This window comes from Staurois parvus, unplaced genomic scaffold (genome assembly GCF_062004578.1).
Source record: "Staurois parvus isolate SC_StPar_1 unplaced genomic scaffold, SC_StPar_1.0 ptg000013l, whole genome shotgun sequence".
In the NCBI taxonomy this organism is placed as follows: Eukaryota; Metazoa; Chordata; class Amphibia; order Anura; family Ranidae; genus Staurois; species Staurois parvus.
In genome coordinates this window covers 11,710,166-11,727,453 of record NW_028317809.1, presented here as the reverse complement: position 1 = coordinate 11,727,453, position 17,288 = coordinate 11,710,166, and positions in this window count along the sequence as shown.

Below are 17,288 nucleotides of genomic sequence, written 5' to 3'. Positions count from 1 at the left end.
ATCTGTGGTGACACTGAATGTTGGAGATATTTATTCTAAGATTATGAGTTTCTTTCTTCTCGATAAAAAGGCGGTAGTGGAATTTAAAGGGTTAATTTCTTAATTAACTTAACCCAGGCTGCTGGCACCTAGATTGTGGTCCCGCAAGCTGGAAAATCTCTGTGCGGGGTGCAGCTGAGAGTGGAATTGTCACGTAAGTAAAAGCACGGTGTGAGATTGGTCAGTCCTGTTTCACGAGTTGGTGAGAAGGGCAGGGGTCAGGCACCGTGTCACTCCTCACTAGTTTTTTTATGCACCAATTTAGAAATTAACTGTTGTTGGATCTCTTCCTATAGGTCTTGTTCAATAATAAAACTGTCAAAACTCCCTATGATAATTAGGTATATTCAGATCCAGCTTAGTTTTCATACAGGAAAAATCCTCATCTGACAGGTAGTGCTCAGTTATTGTTCCACTTTAGTAATGTGCTCTTTCAGCATAGAAAGTTTCTTTTGAATGAACATGACAGTGAGGTCACTCAAATGAAAAGAGAACTTATTCAGGATATGCTTGAATATGGATTTGAACTCCTCTCTGACATTAAATAAGTGTATTTTCCAAGCCCCTTGGTACCAAGTGTATTTTAAAGCCCCTTGGAATCCTCTAGGCTTTTTGGTATTCTGCTAAAGTTGGACCATGTAGGTCCAAGGCAATACTGATGTTTCATTTTCTCCCAATTTTTGGTATTCTATAAAGGCGTAGTTTCAGTTAGAAAGTCCCATGAACCAGCAACTGATGCGGCAGTCTCTTCATCTGTGTATTAAAATTCACTGAACACTCCAGAACCACTGCCAGAAGTCATCAGCGTTGTGCACTCATGCAACAAATGAAAGGTACTGAGGTGTCAAAAAAATCATGCCCTTCATTATCAAATCATATTAAATGCATGTCAAGCATGGAAGGGAACTAATTTGTTTTGTACCTATGAATTTATGTTTTACCTCTCTAGAAATTGGTCACAGATTAAATTGGACAATCCAATCTCTCAAGCTTTCTAACAAGGGTAAACATGCTCCTACTTAAAGTGGAGATTTAGTCAGAAGATTAAGTCCTGCTAGATTACTTCATTCGGGCCCCTTTTGCAGGTATACCTATGTAAAAATGAAAAGCACTAACCATTAATATTAAACATTAAAAATAAATGCCTATACTGTTTAAAATCCAGTAATACACTGAAAATGTAAAGGCTGATCTGCTGACAGCCTAAAGATTTATTGCTACTCATGGGCTCTGGGCTTCAGCAAAATGGCAGCCTCCATCAAGAACAAAGAGGAACAATACTGGAAGCAATTTACAGCACACACTAATTTTGGTAGCATAATTAATAATGAAAAGTAATAATTAATAATGTATGTTCCTGGCTAAAGAACATTATTTTGTATCAGGTTGTTATGCCTAAAATTCTGCTGTAATAGTTGATAATGCATAGAGAACAGAATCCATCTTATTTCTGAGATGGAATATTGGACTAGCTATCAACTGATTTGCCTCTCCTCACATGTAGTTTATGCATTAGTATGTCTGTGCAATCTTGTCTATGTTGGGAAAACAGCTCAAAAATTGAAGGATCGTATCGCCCAGCACAGAAATGTTTATTCGATAACAATTACCATCATTACTGTTAGCAAGACACTTTGCTGAGGCTGGACATTCTGAATTTAACTTTTGATTTATAGCTGTAGACAAGGGAGGAGGATAGAGAATTTTGGCTTAAAAAAAAAAAGAGGTATTGCAGATCAATAGGTTAGGGTCACTGCATGCTGGTGGCCTCAACCTTGATTATGATCTTTGTCTTTTTATGTGACACTTGTGATGTGTTATTCTTTTATGTTGTAACAATATTGTAACAATTTATGTTCTGTTATGGATGAATTGTAGCTCTTTGGATACTTGAATCTGTGATAGATAGGTTGCATCTATGTGGGTGGTCACTTTCAGCAGCTATCTGTGCAGCTTCCATTGTGATTTGTCTGTTTAAATGAATGTTATCCACTTGACCTCCAAAAGGTTTTACATCCTTCATGACTAGAGCATTTTTTGATATTCAGCACTCTGCTTATTTTACATGGTAATTGCTAGGTCATGTAACACTGTAGCCAAATGGAATTTACAACAATTGTTTTTTCACACAAATAGAGCTTTCTTTTGGTGGTATTTGATCACCACTGAGGTTTTTATTTTTTTATTATATAAATGAAAAAAGACAATGAAAAAAAAACCCCAATCCTTTCTACTTCTGCTATAAAACATATCTGAAAAAAAAATAGGAAAATCAGATTTCTTAATTAATTTAGGCCAAATTGTATTCTGCTACATGTCTTCGGTTAAACATAAATGACATAAATGACTTTATGGTAACAGTGTCACCACACTAAATACTACCAGAACAACTGTTACACACAATACAACTGGAGTCCTATGCAGACATTAATTTCATGTCATAAAACATACAGCAAAACAAACCTCTTTATTTGAGGACTAGAGTACTATACAGAACACATTGATTGTTGGCTAATCTACAAAAAGTCCATTCTCAAGAATGACTCTGAGCATACTGACAGTTGGCTTTATTGGTAAAAAAGGCAATTGATTTTGGATATTACATAAAAGAGCATATAACCTTTTCTGTTGGGTTTTTATAGTTCATTACCTTATAGCTCAACAATTAATGCCAATCCTATCCCTGCTGGTAACAGACTTTAAATCATACTGTATCTTTGGTCAAAATGTAAAATCATATATTCATTTCCACATTGTATTTCAATTAATTCTAGCCTCCTCCTATCAATCTGAATAACGAGTTTACATATAACAAATAATCAATATTGTGGCACCTGCTAAAGGCAGGACATAGAATAATATTAGTGACTGTGCTAAGCAACTACATGCGTACCTTCGTTTACAAATTTAATGCGTTCTGCGGGACTTTTCGTATTGCGAAAAATTTGTAAACCGAAATGCGGTTTCTCATAGGAATGCATTGAAAACCAATTAATGTGTTCCGGAGGTCAGAAAAAAGTAAAAAAATGTTTTTTATCTGTTCAAAACTCTTTATAAAGTGCACTTTAAAGGCATGAATACTGTACAGGGACATGATTAAAACAAAATTTGTAAATGCATTGAAAACCAAATAATCAGTTTGTATTGTGAAAAAAATCTTCAATGGATTTTTATTCGTAAACCGAAAATTACGTTAACCGAGGCATTCGTAAACTGAGGTATGTCTGTATTAACATTGGCTAATATACACAATAACAGCTGCCGCTAATAAGTGCATACACACAAATCTGGTAACAAAAGATAATAAGATAGGAGGCACTTAACTTAACATAATAAATGTGTCAAAAGAGAGTCCATTACGGTGCGTTACCCCACACTCTAGGAGCAAATGAAAGTCCTAAAGGAGGATGCTGGATAGTGCCTAATTTCCACACCAATCTTCTACACCACTGGGGTTAGGTACACTCACCAGAATATTTTGACCCCTGGTTAGGATGGTCAAACAGCGCTATTTTCTCCAAACCTATCCTCTCATGGGGTAGATCTTCAGACTTTCCTTCAATCAACAATGTCTAACAAATGGGCTCAATAAAACAACAGATGTCCATAGAAAACATCTAAGTGTAGTATTTATTAAAATTCTTGGTACCAAACAACATGTATTAAAATACCACTCACATGATCAGGTGCCTACAAATCCCAGCACCAGTGGATACAGCCTTTTTAGATTAATGGAGATGTCACCGCATCCCCTAGACTAGCGCTCCAAGCCTCGATCTGGCAGGTCGGATGTGACATCCTAGGACCTGGAAGTTGATTATAAGAATATAGCGCTGTTTGACTATCCTAAGTAGGGGGGTCAACATTTTCTGGTGAGTGTAGAATTCAATTACCTAACAAGAGTGGTGTACAAGATGGATGTGGAAAATTAGGCACTATCCAGCATCCTCCTTTAGGACTTTCATTTGCTCCTATGGTGTAGGGTAACACACCGTAATGGACTCTTTTTTGACACTTTTAATATGTTAAGTAAGCGCCTCCAATCTTGTTACATTTTGTTACCTGAATAATGAGTTAGTAAACTTAGTTTGTGAAGATCCCCACACATTTACTTCCTTGAATTCTGTGACACCTAATCACTATACCCTGTGAGTAGACACTGCTGTGTCAAACATTTTACAGAATCTGCCTTCTGAACTACAGATGTGCTGAGAGGAGGAGTTTCAGGAGGTGGTGTCAGAGAAGAGTACAGGAATCCCTGCTTGCAGGCAGCAAGGTACCATGGGATATGTAGTCCTTAGAAATAGAAAGTAAACAGCAGAGGAGAAGCTGCAAAGCATGCAGGGAATCCAGGAAGTTGCGGAAAGAGATGACCAGCAGACAGGCAGAACTTACAACATGAAAGGAAATATTTCAAGTAAGATTATTTTGGATTGTCAAATATAACTATTGTTTGTATTGCTTTTACAATGTCAATGTTATAAAATGAAAGTGTATGCTGTGATTATAGATTTCCTTTCATTTCTATATGAAGTCCACTTTTATGTTTGGCTCCTTCCCAAATTAAATCAGGAAATACTGCATATCATTGTCATTGTCATTGTTTTGTTTTTTGTTTGTTTATCCAGAATTATCTTTAGAATTAATATTAGAAATTTAGCTCAATTAGATCAGGTTGCACTTTTCCCCATCAAAGAAGTGCACATCTATCAGATAGTGGCTCCACAATTGTCAATATATTGTTTTAATAGTTTTTATGATACTTCGTAAGGTGTCGTCACCTTACTTTAGACCCCTAAATGGTAGACATTCCAGTAAAAAAATGTCTTATTTTTAATTTTCAACTAATATAGGGAATGCTAAAAGAATAAAAAAAAACTGGTTTACCAGAAAACACAGCTAGGTATTTTCAAGATGGCAAAATACAATTTATTCATAGTAACCATTTAGAAATCTTGCAATATTCTGGCACACTAAACTTATGAATGGTGAAATCTGGTCAGTTGCTATGAAGCATTGCATTTTTTATATTTCCACTGCAGTTTGTGCAGCTTTAGTCAACCATTTCAAGTGATCAAAGTATGAATAAAGTTATTGTTTTGTAAAAAGCATTTTATTGTATACTTTTGCTAAGACTGAAATTTAGTATACAGATGTATCTCGGTTTACGAACACCTCGATTAACATAATTTTCAGTTTACAAATGAAAATCCATTGAAAATAATGCCTCGGTTTACAAATTTTTTTTGCACTACAAAGTAAGTTTCCCTAGGATGCATTGCACCTGGGAGGTTTATAGCGCCGGCCCCATGCCTTTAAAGTGCACTTTATAAAGAATTTTGAACAGATAAGACTTTTTTTTTACTTTTTTCTGACCTCCTAAATGGATTAAATGGTTTTCAATGTATTTACAAATTAATTTTTAATTATGTCCCTGTACAGTATTTATGCCTTTAAAGTGCACTTTATAAAGAGTTTTGAACAGATAAAAGACTTTTGTTTTACTTTTTTCTGACCTCCGGAACGGATTAATTGGTTTTCAGTGCATTCCTATGGGAAACCGTGTTTCGTTTTACGAATGTTTCGCAATACGAAATGTCCCAGAGAACACATTAAATTCGTAAACCGAGGTACACCTGTATTTATTTTTTGGGATACAGCAGCAAACACATTAGGCATATGTAATGCTTTGTATCTGTAGCACCCTCCTAGGTGGGTGCTAGGATTAGATAGAATTAGTTGTGTTTCTGATAGGTAAATGTAGTTGTCACACTGTGGTTAGAGTGGCTTTTAATATCTGTTAGGTAAAAGCATAGTTGGGTCACTGTACTTGGTGAGCTGTGATCATTTAGTGAGGTCTGCTCTGTGTGCTCAGTTGCTGCCAGTATGCCTAGCTTCCTCTGTAGCCAGGAAACTTTAGAAGTTTCTGGATGATAGGTGTGGAGTTATGCAGATGGCAGCATGAATATTGATGCAGCCTCAGCCTATCCCAGTGAGAGGGGCTCTAAAGCATGCCGGGTAGCTCTGGGTTCTGGGTTCTTTCCTGTCCAGGACTGATCCAGCCTGGGAGGGGGCACGTTGCTCTCCCAGGCAGCTACTGCCATGCAGCCTCAGGTGGGTGATCTGAGAGCCTGAATGCTAAGATCTGCGTTCTGCTATGCTGACAGTGGGGCTGTCTACTGAAGATCGGGTCTGGTATCATGGAGGAAGGCATCCAGCTGCTCTTGGGTCTTGTGAGTACAGATGTCCCTAAAGGATTTTAGAGACTGTGTGCTGTTTTAACCCCATCTGGTACTAGGAAGTCAGCAGCGAGTCAAGCAAAGGGAACACTGGCTGGTGTTCAAAAGAGCTTTGTCCACCTGGCCTACTTTTAAATGGATACTACTGTTACTACTACTACTACTACCACCACTGTTACTGTTACTACTGCCTTAAAGCTGAAGTCCACTGTTTGATTTAAGCAAGGACTCTGACATAGCTTGCCCTGAAGAATGGATAAAATCCTCAATGTGCATAGTTCCTATTTTTTGGAGTAATCCACTCATCTCCTTCATCCCTATCCAAGTTCTCCAAAACTTAAACCAACAAAAACAACACCCCTAGACTGGTTATTGGAGAAACGTAAATGAGCCTATGTGCCTGGCTGCAGGGCAAAGTAACTAAGGAGGACCTAGATAGTATTCCTCTGGCTTCTACAGGAGTCGCGCTACATATCTTATTACCTGCAGGCGGCTGCTTCTGGTAAAAATCATCCCTGAAGTATCTCACTGCCCTGAGCAGCTAAAGTCCAGTACTGTAAGGCTCCATGCGCACTAGGCGTTTCAATAACACTGGTAACGTTAGCTGTAAAGTCACGTTAAAAACGTGAGTTTTTCCAGCATTTTTGTATTAGCTGTATAAATGAAGTGCAGCGCTGATAAAATGACAATGAAACGACAATACAAGTTCATAAAAGTTCATAGATGATAAGATGATAAATGATCCCAACTGTAGCAGAATTCAAATGCTTGTGCTTGGAAGTAATGATAAAATTGTGCACTCACCAGAAGCGCATAGAAAATGCGCATATAAATATATCCACCACGGACCACTTAGGGGAGCGGGGTATGTCAGGCATCTGGTGAACTTCCTTCTAGGTATAGAACAGCACAGCAGTAAATCTTGGGATTAAGTGAAATCTGCTCATCCAGAGGTCCCCTTTAGAATGGATGGGTGCTCAGCCTGGTTACAGGGATTCCCTCCTCTGGGTGCTGAATAAGTGAGGATCATCTGCAGGCTCTGTAATTAATAGCTCCATAAAGGAACCACAGAAGAAGTGCCCATAGTGTAGTAATTTCAAAAGGTTTATTCCATGGAAATCAGTTCAAAAATGGTTAACAGTATTGCAGAGTAAACGCAGCACTGACCGAGACAAAAGATGGCCACCGGACCTGCACTTGGCTCCGGAGGCGTGCCGTCACGGTGTGTTGGTTCCTCCAAGAATCCCTGTTCTCATCAGCAGTATACAGCAGTCTTGGGACTTCTATCAGTGTCCAACTGAGAACTGGTTATTGGGTTAAAACCTTTTAGGAGTTTTCATTCTATTCTGACTGTCCTATGAGGCTGCATAACCCCTGACCCTCTATCTGGACACTGATAATTGGCCTTGTGCTGATCACATGCACCCTCCCAAAGAAAAAAAAACTCTTTAGCCATACACACTAAACTGAGCATGTGCACAGTGATTCCTAGAGCTCTGTACTATCAGGGGACAGTAGAAGAAAAGAATAATGATCAAAAAAGACAGGATCAAACAGCCTTTTTACACAATGTGGTGGATTAACCCCTTAGGTTCCACAGTGAATATAACAAGCATGCTTTACTGCATATACAAACTGATTTTACTGTTGTGGGTTTAGTAACACTTTAAGAGATACTGCTGATTTAATAATGTCCTGCATCCAACACATTCAGTAGTGTCAGATGTCTGCTGTCTCTGTACTTTGTGGTTCCATCCTTTGACCCCTACGTCATTACAGGAAACATTAGTGATTTAGGGGGCCAGGGATGAAACCAGTAGGGGACCACGCACCTCATACCCCTAATATTGTGTCCAATGCAGAAGATTTTTTTTTTTTGGCAGCTGTATCTATTGCATACATCGATGATTGATGGTGCTCACTTTGGCACAGGTGAAACATTAAAAGCCTTTTATTGCACACTGCTTTTTTTTATTGCTGTTATGTGCTGATTGAGCAACTTTAACTGCCTTACAGTTTGTGGATCTTGAGAATTCCAATTCAATGGTTAAGCAAGGTAGCAGTCAGTTATATCCATTATAAAATACCTTGATGAAAAGCAGTGCTGCCTTAATCCTTGTGTTATACTGATCTAGAATTCAATTAAACGTTCTGAATCAATAAAACCATCACAGATATAGCCTATGATCTCAAATAATCTCAAATAATCCATTTTTTGCAGACCACTCATCTGTTACGCTATGGGGAGGCACAGTACCACTAAGAGATATTTGTAAGATGTTACACTGAATCACTCACCTGTACAGTGTGTGCTTGTAGACTGAACAGGAATTCCTTCTGTATCCTAAAAGGACAGATCCCAGCACTACAGCTACGTCCCATAAAAGTCCCTTGCTGCATTGACTGTCTCCGTTACCTGAGTCGATCCTTTTTGTGTACCAAGAGGAGGGGGCAAGAAGTTCCCCAGTCCATGAATATTTAGAGTTCAGTTTCATGGGATTGGCTTTGGATGGCAACACTTTTTTTTTGGATTGTGCAAGATAGAAAGAAGCTGTCCTGGGAACTGAGGTAAAGGAAGCATGTTAAACAGTCCAGGTTTTTCTGAAAAAAATTCTGTAAGAATGGGCATTTCTTTCTTGGAAAAACAAAAATGATCCGCATCGGGTTATGAATTGTCTTTTATATTCTAAAAATAAATAAGTACAAAAATAGTACTTAAAGTGTACCTGAAAGTAAACATATTAATACACAATTAAGATATATAGGTGTAAGCTGTCTTACTTGCCAAAGCTTTTGTGATTTTGTTTAGCTGAAAACCAATGCCAGGTCTTACGCATTTACCTTTTACCTCCATTCTGCTCATTGTGTACATTGCTGGGTCAAGATGATTGTATAGTGAAGGAGCAGCATATCACTGATCATGTCATCTCTGTACCCTCTACCCCAATCAGCAAGCTTTATATATTAGCTGTGTAGTTACATAGTTAGTCTGGCTGAAAAAAGACAAAAGTCCATCCAGTTCAACTATTAAAAAAAAAAAGATATAATCCTATACCCACAGTTGATCCAGAGGAAGGCAAAAAAAAACAGCAAAGCATGATCCAATTTGCTCGTGCAGGGAAAAAAATTCCTTCCTGTTCCTCCGAGAAGCAATCGGATATTCCTTGGATCAACTTTACCTATAAATGTTAGTATCCAGTTATATTCTGTGTATCCTAGAAACAATCCAGGCCTTTTTTAAAGCAATCCACTGAGCTCATGCAGAAATCCAAACAATTGTGAACACAAAAATACACTCAAACTGTGATGGTGATTAGAGATGAGCGAAGTATTCAAAAATTCGATTCGACTGATTCGGCGAATTCGTAGAAAAAATTCGATTCGAGTCGAATATATTCGCTGTGAATTTAACTTAAAAAAGGGTGTTTCTAGGCTTCAGAGAGACTTAATATTAGTGCTGAACACTGTACCTTTAATTTAAATGCCCTTGGAGTCTGCTGGGGAAGAGAAATAATACTGTCAGGCAGTATGACATGCAGATGAGTGCCGTCGATCTTAGAATCACCGCACACTTCACTCATTTGGCCAGTCACGGGGCCAAAACCAGAGTGTGGAGCCACAGTGTGGCGGTGGAGGCAGCAGCAATGGGAGGCCATGCAGCACCCTATGACAAAAATGGAAACCACCAGCAGTGTGAGGAGACCTGAAAGTGGCACATGGCAGAGTGTGGCGATAGAGACAGCAGCAATGGGAGGCCGTACAGGGACCCATGACACACTCTGGACCTGGCAGCAGCATGAGGAGGCGGTACAGGGGCCCATGGCAGATTACGGGCCTGGCAGCAGCATGAGGAGTCGGTAGGGGGGCCCATGGCAGATTACAGGCCTGGCAGCAGCAATGGGAGGCCGTACAGGGACCCATGACACAATCTGGACCTGGCAGCAGCATGGGGAGGCGGTACAGGGGCCCATGACAGATTACGGGCCTGGCAGCAGCATTTGGAGTCGGTACGGGGGCCCATGACACACTCTGGACCTGGCAGCAGCATGAGGAGGCGGTACAGGGGCGCATGACAGATTACAAGCCTGGCAGCAGCAACTTGGACAGGAGGACGTTCAGTTTCTGCACCGTCTGGTGCGTGCTCGCAAACTGTTGTCTCTTGGAAACGGATTCCAAGAAAGACTGCTGACGGAATCCGTGAAGAGGAGTAGCAGGAGAAGGAGCATCTGAACGAGCGGAATATGCCAACAAGCGACAACAGGGGCCCATGACAGATTACGGGCCTGGCAGCAGCATGAGGAGTCGGTACGGGGGCCCATGGCAGATTAGGGGCCTGGCAGCAGCTATGGGAGGCCCGTAATCTGCCAGCACCCTATGACAAAAAATGGAACCCACCAGCAGTGTGAGGAGACCTGAAAGTGGCACATGGCAGAGTGTGGCGATGGAGACAGCAGCAATGGGAGGCCGTACAGGGACCCATGACACACTCTGGACCTGGCAGCAGCATGAGGAGGCGGTATATAGGGGCCCATGGCAGATTAGGGGCCTGGCAGCAGCTATGGGAGGCCCGTAATCTGCCAGCACCCTATGACAAAAAATGGAATACACCAGCAGTGTGAGGAGACCTGAAAGTGGCACATGGCAGAGTGTGGCGATGGAGACAGCAGCAATGGGAGGCCGTACAGGGACCCATGAGAGACTCTGGACTTGGCAGCAGCATGAGGAGGCGGTATAGGGGCCCATGGCAGATTAGGGGCCTGGCAGCAGCTATGGGAGGCCCGTAATCTGCCAGCACCCTATGACAAAAAATGGAACACACCAGCAGTGTGAGGAGACCTGAAAGTGGCACATGTTTAGGGCATGATTCATGGCGGATTTAGTCAGTTGTGTCAGGAACTGGTGGTTTGAAATCCAGACTAATCCACGCCTGATTCATTTTCACAAACGTCAGTCTCTCCACACTTTGGGTGGACAGTCGTGTCCTCCGCGGAGTTGCAATACCTCCTGCCGCACTAAACACGCGCTCCGATGCCACGCTATTGGCCGGGCATGACAGCCTTTCAAGGGCAAATTCAGCTAGTTGGGGCCAAAGGTCAAGTTTCGTTGCCCAGTAGTCAAGGGGATTGTCTACCTCGGTTGGCAGGGTGCTGTCCAAGTAGGCCTAAGCCTGTTGTTTGAGGTCCTGCTCCAGGTCCACCTGATGCTGCTGCTGCTGCTGCTGCTGCGGCTGGTTAGTAGTTTCCTCACTGCGCTGGTGAAGAAAGCTACTCATCATCGACTGCAGACTGAGCCAGCCACTGCTGGTGGAGCTGCCACTGCTCCTACCACCCCACCCCTCCCCTGCTGCCATGGCAGCGGAACGCGAGCGCACAGGGCCCACAGTGTCTGAGGATGGACGTTGGCGCAGACAGGCAGAGACCAGCTGACTACATAGGTGGTTTTTATAGTACGTTATTTTGGCCTCCCTCTCAGCAGGTGTGAAAAAGGCCACCATTTTGGAACGGTAGCGAGGGTCCAACAAGGTGGACAGCCAAAAGTCATCCCTCTGTCTGATGGTTATTATTCGGCTGTCGCTACGCAAGCAACCGAGCATGCTATGGGCCATTTGTGCCAAGGAATGCGAGGGACTCCCTGCCTCCATCTCCACAGCATACTGCCACGGTGCGTCTGGGTCCTCTGTCTCCTCCTCCTCCTCCTCCTCTACCAGATGCTCCTGCTCCTCCACTCCTGTCCGCTGAGTGGAAAAACCACCCATTTCACTCAATAATTCCTGAGCACCAATGTCCTCCTCTACCTCCTCCTCTTCTTCCTGTCCTGCCCCCACAGGGGTCATGTGGCGTTGAGATCTGTGCGCCACGTCTACCGCACCCTGACCAGCCATTGTTAACAGCATTTGTTCCAGGACGTGCAACAGAGGAATGACGTCGTTCATCCCATAGTCCTGCCGACTCACGAATAGCGTGGCCTCCTCAAAGGGCCTGAGCAAGCGCAGGTGTCACGCATGAGCTGCCAATGGCTGACATCTAAGTTACACAGGGAATACCTTTATCCGCTTTTAACATCAGGAAATCTGTGATGGCCTTTTGCTGTTCGTAAAGGCGGTCTAACATATGTAGGGTTGAATTCCACCTTGTTGCAACGTCACAGCATGAGGAGTCGGTATAGGGGCCCATGGCAGATTAGGGGCCTGGCAGCAGCTATGGGAGGCCCGTAATCTGCCAGCACCCTATGTCAAAAAATTATACACACCAGCAGTGTGTGAGGAGACCTGAAAGTGGCACATGGCAGAGTGTGGCGATGGAGACAGCAGCAATGGGAGGCCGTACAGGGACCCATGACAGACTCTGGACCTGGCAGCAGCATGAGGAGGCGGTATATAGGGGCCTATGGCAGATTAGGGGCCTGGCAGCAGCTATAGGAGGCCCATAATCTGCCAGCACCCTATGTCAAAAAAATTCTACACACCAGCAGTGTGAGGAGACCTGAAAGTGGCACATGGCATGAGAGACTCTGGACCTGGCAGCAGCATGAGGAAGCGGTATATAGGGGCCTATGGCAGATTAGGGGCCTGGCAGCAGCAATGGGAGGCCCATAATCTGCCAGCACCCTATGTCAAAAAATTCTACACACCAGCAGTGTGTGAGGAGACCTGAAAGTGGCACATGGCAGAGTGTGGCGATGGAGACAGCAGCAATGGGAGGCTGTACAGGGACCCATGACAGACTCTGGACCTGGCAGCAGCATGAGGAGGCGGTATATAGGGGCCCATGGCAGATTAGGGGCCTGGCAGCAGCTATGGGAGGCCCTTAATCTGCCAGCACCCTATGTCAAAAAATTCTACACACCAGCAGTGTGTGAGGAGACCTGAAAGTGGCACATGGCAGAGTGTGGCGATGGAGACAGGAGCAATGGGAGGCTGTACAGGGACCCAAGACAGACTCTGGACCTGGCAGCAGCATGAGGAGGCGGTATATAGGGGCCCATGGCAGATTAGGGGCCTGGCAGCAGCTATGGGAGGCCCTTAATCTGCCAGCACCCTATGTCAAAAAATTCTACACACCAGCAGTGTGAGGAGACCTGAAAGTGGCACATGGCAGAGTGTGGCGATGGAGACAGCAGCAATGGGAGGCCGTACAGGGACCCATGACAGACTCTGGACCTGGCAGCAGCATGAGGAGGCGGTATATAGGGGCCTATGGCAGATTAGGGGCCTGGCAGCAGCTATGGGAGGCCCTTAATCTGCCAGCACCCTATGTCAAAAAATTCTACACACCAGCAGTGTGAGGAGACCTGAAAGTGGCACATGGCATGAGAGACTCTGGACCTGGCAGCAGCATGAGGAAGCGGTATATAGGGGCCTATGGCAGATTAGGGGCCTGGCAGCAGCAATGGGAGGCCCATAATCTGCCAGCACCCTATGTCAAAAAATTCTACACACCAGCAGTGTGTGAGGAGACCTGAAAGTGGCACATGGCAGAGTGTGGCGATGGAGACAGCAGCAATGGGAGGCCGTACAGGGACCCATGAGAGACTCTGGACTTGGCAGCAGCATGAGGAGGTGGTATAGGGGCCCATGGCAGATTAGGGGCCTGGCAGCAGCTTTGGGAGGCCCGTAATCTGCCAGCACCCTATGTCAAAAAATTCAACACACCAGCAGTGTGAGGAGACCTGAAAGTGGCACATGGCAGAGTGTGGCGATGGAGACAGCAGCAATGGGAGGCCGTACAGGGACCCATGACAGACTCTGGACTTGGCAGCAGCATGAGGAGGCGGTATATAGGGGCCTATGGCAGATTAGGGGCCTGGCAGCAGCTATAGGAGGCCCATAATCTGCCAGCACCCTATGTCAAAAAATTCAACACACCAGCAGTGTGAGGAGACCTGAAAGTGGCACATGGCATGAGACACTGTGGACCTGGCAGCAGCATGAGGAGGCGGTATATAGGGGCCCATGGCAGATTAGGGGCCTGGCAGCAGCTATGGGAGGCCCGTAATCTGCCAGCACCCTATGTCAAAAAATTCAACACACCAGCAGTGTGTGAGGAGACCTGAAAGTGGCACATGGCAGAGTGTGGCGATGGAGACAGCAGCAATGGGAGGCCGTACAGGGACCCATGACAGACTCTGGACCTGGCAGCAGCATGAGGAAGCGGTATATAGGGGCCTATGGCAGATTAGGGGCCTGGCAGCAGCAATGGGAGGCCCATAATCTGCCAGCACCCTATGTCAAAAAATTCTACACACCAGCAGTGTGTGAGGAGACCTGAAAGTGGCACATGGCAGAGTGTGGCGATGGAGACAGCAGCAATGGGAGGCTGTACAGGGACCCATGACAGACTCTGGGCCTGGCAGCAGCATGAGGAGGCGGTATATAGGGGCCCATGGCAGATTAGGGGCCTGGCAGCAGCTATGGGAGGCCCGTAATCTGCCAGCACCCTATGTCAAAAAATTCTACACACCAGCAGTGTGTGAGGAGACCTGAAAGTGGCACATGGCAGAGTGTGGCGATGGAGACAGCAGCAATGGGAGGCCGTACAGGGACCCATGACAGACTCTGGACCTGGCAGCAGCATGAGGAGGCGGTATATAGGGGCCCATGGCAGATTAGGGGCCTGGCAGCAGCTATGGGAGGCCCATAATCTGCCAGCACCCTATGTCAAAAAATTCTACACACCAGCAGTGTGAGGAGACCTGAAAGTGGCACATGGCAGAGTGTGGCGATGGAGACAGCAGCAATGGGAGGCCGTACAGGGACCCATGACAGACTCTGGACCTGGCAGCAGCATGAGGAGGCGGTATATAGGGGCCTATGGCAGATTAGGGGCCTGGCAGCAGCTATGGGAGGCCCTTAATCTGCCAGCACCCTATGTCAAAAAATTCTACACACCAGCAGTGTGAGGAGACCTGAAAGTGGCACATGGCATGAGAGACTCTGGACCTGGCAGCAGCATGAGGAAGCGGTATATAGGGGCCTATGGCAGATTAGGGGCCTGGCAGCAGCAATGGGAGGCCCATAATCTGCCAGCACCCTATGTCAAAAAATTCTACACACCAGCAGTGTGTGAGGAGACCTGAAAGTGGCACATGGCAGAGTGTGGCGATGGAGACAGCAGCAATGGGAGGCTGTACAGGGACCCATGACAGACTCTGGACCTGGCAGCAGCATGAGGAGGCGGTATATAGGGGCCCATGGCAGATTAGGGGCCTGGCAGCAGCTATGGGAGGCCCTTAATCTGCCAGCACCCTATGTCAAAAAATTCTACACACCAGCAGTGTGAGGAGACCTGAAAGTGGCACATGGCAGAGTGTGGCGATGGAGACAGCAGCAATGGGAGGCCGTACAGGGACCCATGACAGACTCTGGACCTGGCAGCAGCATGAGGAGGCGGTATATAGGGGCCTATGGCAGATTAGGGGCCTGGCAGCAGCTATGGGAGGCCCTTAATCTGCCAGCACCCTATGTCAAAAAATTCTACACACCAGCAGTGTGAGGAGACCTGAAAGTGGCACATGGCATGAGAGACTCTGGACCTGGCAGCAGCATGAGGAAGCGGTATATAGGGGCCTATGGCAGATTAGGGGCCTGGCAGCAGCAATGGGAGGCCCATAATCTGCCAGCACCCTATGTCAAAAAATTCTACACACCAGCAGTGTGTGAGGAGACCTGAAAGTGGCACATGGCAGAGTGTGGCGATGGAGACAGCAGCAATGGGAGGCCGTACAGGGACCCATGAGAGACTCTGGACTTGGCAGCAGCATGAGGAGGTGGTATAGGGGCCCATGGCAGATTAGGGGCCTGGCAGCAGCTTTGGGAGGCCCGTAATCTGCCAGCACCCTATGTCAAAAAATTCAACACACCAGCAGTGTGAGGAGACCTGAAAGTGGCACATGGCAGAGTGTGGCGATGGAGACAGCAGCAATGGGAGGCCGTACAGGGACCCATGACAGACTCTGGACTTGGCAGCAGCATGAGGAGGCGGTATATAGGGGCCTATGGCAGATTAGGGGCCTGGCAGCAGCTATAGGAGGCCCATAATCTGCCAGCACCCTATGTCAAAAAATTCAACACACCAGCAGTGTGAGGAGACCTGAAAGTGGCACATGGCATGAGACACTGTGGACCTGGCAGCAGCATGAGGAGGCGGTATATAGGGGCCCATGGCAGATTAGGGGCCTGGCAGCAGCTATGGGAGGCCCGTAATCTGCCAGCACCCTATGTCAAAAAATTGAACACACCAGCAGTGTGTGAGGAGACCTGAAAGTGGCACATGGCAGAGTGTGGCGATGGAGACAGCAGCAATGGGAGGCCGTACAGGGACCCATGACAGACTCTGGACTTGGCAGCAGCATGAGGAGGCGGTATATAGGGGCCTATGGCAGATTAGGGGCCTGGCAGCAGCTATGGGAGGCCCGTAATCTGCCAGCACCCTATGTCAAAAAATTCAACACACCAGCAGTGTGTGAGGAGACCTGAAAGTGGCACATGGCAGAGTGTGGCGATGGAGACAGCAGCAATGGGAGGTCTCCCATTGTCCCAACATGGCCCAAATAGTCCCAACATGGGCCCCCTGGCCACGCTTGACTTTCTGGCCACATAGTCGACATACGGCTACGTTTACTTCCTCGGGCGGCTTGACGAAAAATTGCCACACCGCCGAGTAGGAAACTTTGCCCCCGATACTCCTCACTGGCTGACTGCTGCTTCCTCCGTGCACACCGGCACCACTACTGGCCGTGGTGGTAGGCTGCAGTGGAGCTGGTGCTCTACTCCGTGGCCGTTTGGCTCCACTGACACTGCTGCGACCCTGCTGCTGTCTCCTGGGCAACCCACCGACTGTTTTGCTCGCTGCCAAGCTGCCACCCTCTTCTCCTGATGATGCGGAAGAAATTGCCTGATGACGACGAGGCTGCCAAGTGCGATCAACCTCCTCATCATCAAGTAGGGTCTCCGCCTCACTACTAGCCCCCTCGGCTGCGTCTGGGTCAGGAGACAGACCTGTCTCTAGACCG